This window comes from Trachypithecus francoisi, unplaced genomic scaffold, assembly GCF_009764315.1.
Source record: "Trachypithecus francoisi isolate TF-2019V2 unplaced genomic scaffold, Tfra_2.0 Lachesis_group8, whole genome shotgun sequence".
Classification (NCBI taxonomy): Eukaryota; Metazoa; Chordata; class Mammalia; order Primates; family Cercopithecidae; genus Trachypithecus; species Trachypithecus francoisi.
In genome coordinates this window covers 3,218,598-3,225,954 of record NW_022681473.1, presented here as the reverse complement: position 1 = coordinate 3,225,954, position 7,357 = coordinate 3,218,598, and the positions used below count along the sequence as shown (strand labels likewise).

Here is a 7,357-nt window from a genome sequence, read left to right as displayed (position 1 = left end):
TGAGTACACACGGACACAAAGGAGAACAACAGAGGATGGCGCCCCCTTGAGGGCGGAGGATGGGAGGAGGGTGAGGCTCAAAAAACTACCGATTGAGTACTATGCTTACTACCCGGATGATGGAAAAATCTGTACCCCAAGCCCCTGCGACATGCAATTTACCCATGTACACATATATATACACACGCACACATACACACACACACACACACACACACACACATATATATACACACACATACACATACCCATATATATATTTGGAAGAAAATCGCGAACTACTTTTCATTTACCAGGTGGCCACACACAATGCACGGTTGGGTCTTCCCCTTAATAAACATACCCAGATAAAGAAAATGTGGTACATACACACCATGGAGTACTACGCAGCCATAAAAAGGAATTAGATCAGGTCCTTTGTAGGGACATGGATGGAGCTGGAAGCCATTATCCTCAGCAAACTAACACAGGAACAGAAAACCAAACACTACATGTTCTCACTTATCAGGGGGAGCTGAACAACAAGAACACACGGACACAAGGAGGGGAACATCACACCCTGGAGGCTATCGGGGGTGGGGTGGGGGAAGGGAGAGCATCAGGACAAATAGCTAATGCATGTGGGGCTTAATAACAAGGTGATGGGTTGATAGGTGCAACAAACCACCATGGCACACGTTTACCTACGTAACAAACCTGCACGTCCTGCACACGTACCCAGGAGTTTATAATTAAAATTTAAATTAAAAAAAAAAAACCTTGGTTTAAATGTGACCTTGCTGGTCTGTGTTAGCCACGTTACAGAAACCCAGCCCTCTCCTGAGGGTTCTGCCAGGACCCCCGACTCCAGGACTTTGCACCTGCTTTTGAGCACAAGCCCACAGAAATTACTGAATTCCAGGTGCTTTTAGAATGGAACAAGATCACAGAACTAATTTGGTTCCATTTTCACCTACAAGGAAACCCTTCTTAGTAGACAGAGGAAGAGGTAAAAAGTAGCATCAAGAGAAAACCTAAAGCGGCGAACTTTCACTCACGAGAAACTTAAAACTCCCAGAGCACACCCTCATATGATTCTCCAAACACCGGGAGGCACTCACCTCCCCTCTCACCTTTGCAATCCCCAGGTGAAGAGGCAGCACCTGTCGGAGTGATTCTCAAGGGGGTTTGTGTTTATTCAGCAATTGTTGGTCTTGCTCGGGGATGTTCTCATTTCCTATTTAAAAAAAAAAAAAAGATTCTGAAAGACTTGAACAGTGAAAACATCCAGGCCAAACCAGAGCTACTGAAACAAAGAACTGTTTGAAAATCATCTATAATGCAACCCACCCACAACCCTTCTGCTCTTTTCATTAGAGAATGGATTGTTCCATATAACTGAATAATCTGGTTAACAAAATCTAGGTAGAGCAGGATGTTTGTTTGTTTGTTGAGATGGTGGAGTCTTGCTTTGTCACCCAGGCTGGAGCGCAGTAGCGCGATCTCGGCTCACCGCAAGCTCCGCCTCCCGGGTTCACGCGCGATCTCGGCTCATTGCAAGCTCCACCTCCGCCTCCGGGGTTCACGCCATTCTCCTGCCTCTGGCTATCGAGTAGCTCGGACTACAGACGCCTGCCACCACACCCAGCTATGTGTGTGTGTGTGTGTGTGTGTGTGTGTGTGTGTGTTTTTAGTAGAGACAGGGTTTCACCATGTCAGCCAGGATGGTCTCGATCTCCTGACCTCAGGATCCGCCCACCTCGGCCTCCCAAAGTGCTGCGATTACAGGCTTGAGCCACCGCACATGGCTGAGCAGGATGTTTTTAAATGCACCAAGATCTCTAAAGGGCGTTACAAACCTTCCTGCCTTCCTGAGCAGGGATGCTGAGTGTCAGGTGGCCTCTTCTGGGTGGCTCAGGCCATCATCATGCACAATAATGGCTCTGTGCTGCAACACAGCCATGACCTCAGGGTCCCCGCCCTGTGCGGGCATCAGCCCCTGGCAGCAGTGGCCCCAGAATATTACCTTTTTGCTTTTATGCTCGTGTTTCTACTTTATCTATATCCATCCTTTTGGTTGTTTTGGAGTGTGTGACCTTCCAGGGATCTGTCCTGCCAAGGACAACAGAGGCCCTAAGACGTTTGCCGGGATGGTTGAGAAACTGGGAGGCTGAAGAGAGAGCTCAAAGTATGGGGCATCCCTGCCCTCAGCTCTGAGCAGGGGAGGCCTGGGAGGTCTCTTGGGGATACAGGAGCTGTAGCCGCACACGTGGAGCAGGCAGGAGGGTCCAGGTCGTCTGGCTGGGAGGAGGCAAGGGCAGAGGAAGGTGCAGCTCACTTATGTGGGTGGGACATTCACCTGGGCTGAAACCACAGTACCAGGCAGCTGTGGAAGGACACGGGGCAGTTCAGCGTGGAGATGCTGCGCATTTCAACCAGACGATTGAGGCTGTGCAAACAGAAGGTAGTCAGGACTGCTGAAGCCCAACGGACAGGCATGAGGGCACTGTCTCTGCCCATTGGGAGGTGAACGCAGGGGGCCTCCATGGAGTTGTTCACTTGAAAACAAATTTGAGATGCAATTTTGCTATGTTGCCCAGGCCGCGCACAAACTCCTGGCCTCAAGCGATTCTCCTGCCTCAGCCTTCCCGCCACCACACCCTGCTGGAGTAGTGGACTTTAACATCCTCACTTCCATATGTCAGGGGCCAGTTCCTAATGCCACCTCCATAAACACCACGTGATGGCCAACCAGATGTTGACTGTTATCACCGGGACTTAACTGGGAAACCCTCTTTTTCCTCCAAATGTGCTGCTCTAGATTCTAAGGGTCTGGAGAACAGAGCTTTGGGACTGTTAGAATTCTATCAGAAAAAAAGAGACAGAAGGCTGTAAGCACCAGTGTGGGCCGGGTGCTGTGGTTCACTTCTGTAATCCCAGCACTTTGGGAGGCCAAGGCAGGAGAATCCCTTGAAGCCAGGAATTCAAAACCAGCCTGGGCAACATAGCAAAACCCTGATTCTACAAAAAATTAAAAAGTTATCTGAGTGTGGTGGCACACACCTGTAGTCCAAGCTACTCAGGAGGCTGAGGCAGGAGGATCCCTTGAGCCCAGGAGTTTGAGGCCAAGGCTGAGGCGGGCAGATTACCTGAGGTCAGGAGTTCAAGACCAGCCTGGCCAACATGGAGAAACTCCATCTCTACTAAAAAATAAAAATAAAAATAATAACCTGGTGTGGTGGCGTGCACCTGTAGTCCCACCTACTCGGGAGGCTGAGGCAGGAGAATCACCTGAACCAGGGAGGTGGAGGTTGCAGTGAGCCAAGATCATGCCATTGCACTCCAGCCTGGGTGACAGAGTAAGACTCCATCTCAAAAATAAAAAAAAGAAAGGAAAGAGTGTGGTTGGAGACAGAACTTACAGCTTCGTGCTTAAGCATGAGGACCCTAGTGCTGGGCAATAAGGATGTTGTTGGCTCTGCGCTTGCTGTGAACTGGACAAAATTGAGACCTGGCACTGCTGTTTCCCCCCTTGTTAAGTGGGAGCAAGCGTGACGCCTACCTAGCTCAGGGAGTCTGAGTCACTGCACAGCAAGGACTGAGATGAGGGCCTTGCCCTTGGTCAGGGGGCAGTAAATGCTGGTCATCACCAGGGGCCTGGGTTTCCAAGCTCCCACTTTTGTCGTTTGCTCAGGGGCTCTGTCCCCCATCAGCTCCTTCTGCATCCACAGGGTCTCGATAAAAAGCCACTGTAGCCACTGCCCTCCCAACAGCACCTCCCTCCAGGACACCCCCTTACAGCTTTCCTGTTGCAGGCCCCTATCCACACCTGTGTTTCTGGTCTCAGCCCAGCCTCATCCTCTGCAGGTGCATTTGCATGAGCTGCCTGGCTCTCTTCCCTTCCTAGTGAAAAGATACCATCTACAGACATGAAATGCATTCATTTCAGGTGCAGAGGGATGACTCACATTTGCCTACTCCTGAGTAACTGGACCAAAGCCTGGAATATTTCATGTGTCCTCAAGGCAGCACCCTGTTCCCTTCCAGCTAGGTTACCCCACCCAGCTCCATGGTCCCTGGAGGTAACCATGCTTCTGTCTTTAATTATAATAGTAAGTCCTTCCTGCCCTTGGCTACCATATAGAGGGACTCACGTGGTACAGTCTCGGGTCTGCTTCCTTCGCTCAAAGTCCCGTATGCAGACTCAGCCATGCTGCTGGAAGTAGCCATTGCTGCTTTCTTGGTTTCTTTCCATTGCCATGCATTTTTCCATTGTGTGGCTGTACTTCAAATTATTCATTCTACTGATGACTGATAATTTGGGCTGTTGCCAACTATTTCTTTTTTTAGCTATTTACAAATAATGCCACTATGAACGTTCTTGCCTATGTCTTCTGGTGAGCATGAAGGTTGCATCCCTGGGAACACTCCCAGGAGTAGGGTTGTTGGCTCACAGGGTACATGAACACTTGGCTTTAAGAGATGCTGCCAAACAATCTCCCCAACGGGTTGTTCCCATGTGCACCCCATCAGCAACTGGAGAACACATCTCTAGAACAGATAGGCTTCTCAGCCTTTTCTTTGCCATGCTGGTGAAGCTGCAGTAGCTCCCGGTGGTTTTAATTTGCATTTACCCGGTAACTAATGATGTTGAGCGTATTTTCACTTGCATTGGTCATTTTGTCAAAGCCTCTTTCTCATCTTAAAAGCATCAGCGTGCCAGTCATTTTCTCCATGATTTGTAAGAACCTCATATTAAGTTGGTGACAAAGTAGCTGCAGTTTTGTCACTGAAATAGCGAAAGCCACTTTTTTTCCTTTTCTTTTGTGGTTAGTGCTTTTTATCATCCTGTTTAAAAATCTTTGCCTAACAAAGATCCTTTTCTTACATATATATATATATATTTTTTTTTTTTTTTTTTTTTTTGAGACAGAGTCTGGCTCTGTCGCCCAGGCTGGAGTGCAGTGGCCGGATCTCAGCTCACTGCAAGCTCCGCCTCCCATGTTTACGCCATTCTCCTGCTTCAGCCTTCCCGGTAGCTGGGACTACAGGTGCCCACCACCTCACCCGGCTAGTTTTATTTTTGTTTTTGGGTTTTTTTTTTTTGTATTTTTTAGTAGAGATGGGGTTTCACCGTGTTAGCCAGGATGGTCTTGATGTCCTGACCTTGTGATCCGCCCGTCTCGGCCTCTCAAAGTACTGGGATTACAGGCTTGAGCCGCCGCGCCCGGCCTTTACATATATTTTTAAAGATTTTATGGGTTTGCTTTTTCCATTAAGATTAATAATCCATTTCAGTTTTGTCAATGATACGAGTTGGAGTCAAAATTCATTTTTCTCCATTTGGGTATCTATATGACTCAAAAATTTTTATTGGTTTTTTAACTGCTAATTTTTTCATTGAAAATATTCTTCATTTCTCACTTGGTTGAAACGGTGCTGTATCACCAGTCTGATATGTAACCAGTAAGTAAACACATCACCAATATGTAAATGTGGCACACCCATTTATTTAGCTCTTCTTTAATTTCAGAAATAATTTGTGGTTTCCAAAATACAGTAAGTCTTCCATATTTTTAATTAAAATTTCATTCTAAGTCTGCTGTGTTTTTGACACAATAAATGTTATTGAAAAATTGATATGATTCCTTTTTTGCAAGAATAGAAATAAACTAGATTTTTGATATGAACCTTGTATCCTGCAACCTCACTAAATTCACTTATTAGTTCTAGTGGCTTTTTTGTAGACTTCTTAGGATTTTCTGCACAACTATTGTGGGGGACTGTCAAGACCACCCTCAGGTCTGATGATTCCCTAAGAAGGCTCAGAAAACTACAGCTTCCAGGGAAAGAACAAAAGTCAACATCAGCAGAGGGAAAAGGTGCATGCGAGTGGAGTCTGAGGGAGACCAGGCATAAGCTTCAAAGGGTCTCTCCCAGTGGGGTCATGCAGGACATGCTTAATTTTCCCAGCAACAAGTTGTGACAATATGTGTGACATGTTATCGATGAGGGAAGCTCATTTGAGATTAAGCAGCCAGGACTTTTCAGGAGTGCTGGCCTTATATCGTATCCAGCCTCTGCTTGGCATGGTCAAAATTCCAGAGTTCCAGAAGGAAAGCAAGTGAACCAAAAGGCATACTATTTGTATCAACAGTTTAGGCACAGTAAGCTACTCGTATCAATTACAGTGGTGAGAACCCTACCCACATCTAAATTCCCAGATGCTACTTAAGGGCCTACCTTGCAGGCAGACCTTTCCAAACAGAGTAGTTAGGGCCTGTTGTGTTAACTCTTTCCTACATAACAATCTTGTGAGTTGTGCTAATTTACTTATTGCTTCCTAATCTATGTCTTTTTAAATTTTTTTCTTGCCTTATTACAATCTCTATGATCTCTAATATCATTTGGAAGACGTGACACTGAACATTCTTGCCATGTTCTTGATCTTATGGGGAGAGAATCCAATATCTCACCATTAAATATGAAGCGAGCTGTAGGTTTTCTATGGATGTCTTAGATCAGATTAACGAAGTTTGATCCCGTATGTATAAGAGTTTTTATCATGAATTAGTGTCCTTTTTCCTCCATCTATTTGATTTAATAAAATGGTTTTTCTTCCTTATTAAGTTAATGTGATTCATCATCAGTTGACTGCCCTGTTCTTTTTGAGAGCTTCATAATATTCTGCCATGTGGATGCACTTAATAAACCAATCACTATTGATTTGCATAACTCGTTCCCAATCTTTTCACGGTTTTTTGCACAGGACACTGCAATGCGCAGCCTTGAACTTGCAGCCATTTTGCACATGGCTGTGATACAACTGTGAGGACACTCCTAACAGTGGGATATGTGGGCATCCGCACGCATCACACCAGGACCCACCACACCCTGGAGATCTTAGTGTATTCCAAGGTACAGAGGGCCATGGTGACCCTCCCTGCAGCTCCCTGCATTCCTTTCCAGGGGGGAACAGCCAAGATGGTTCTGCAGACGCTTTTGCTGCCCTCCCCAGGGTCATCTCCAAGTCTTAAAGGGAAGACAGCTGTTCCTGCCTCTACTCAGCCTCCACAGCAGCATTTCTTATCTGCAAGGCAAGTCAAGAATTCTTTCTCAAGACAGAGTGGAGTTCACTCCCAGTTAAAGAAAAAAATAATAACCATGTAATTCAAAAGACTCCCGCCTCCTCCTCACTTATCTAAGTCTGTAGCCTTCCAAGTGTGCTCAGGGGTAAGAAGAAGTGAGCCAACAACACGGAAACCAGTTCCAGAATTGGCACTTCCATTGCAGCTAAGTGTTGCAAACAGTTCTGCAGCTGAAATCCCTGGCCAGAAAGCTTGGCGGTCGATGTCTTGATGATCTTGGCCATGAGGAT

General features: G+C 46.4%; 1 protein-coding gene across 4 annotated transcripts in view; it reads right to left on the bottom strand.

The window, feature by feature from the left end:
* LOC117080059 (actin-85C-like) overlaps nt 1–1,901 on the bottom strand; it is a 43,400-nt gene extending 41,499 nt beyond the window's left edge. For 3 of the 4 annotated variants that reach the window (XM_033204554.1, XM_033204551.1, XM_033204555.1), the window contains exons 1-2: nt 1,839–1,901; nt 1,113–1,216 (exon numbers count right to left, since the gene is read on the bottom strand). The gene's annotated coding sequence lies outside the window, so the exon portion shown is untranslated. Of the gene's footprint in view, nt 1–1,100; nt 1,217–1,838 lie in introns of all 4 variants that reach the window. The other variant, XM_033204553.1, reaches the window with a different exon arrangement.
* Nucleotides 1,902–7,357: the final 5,456 nt, after the last annotated feature.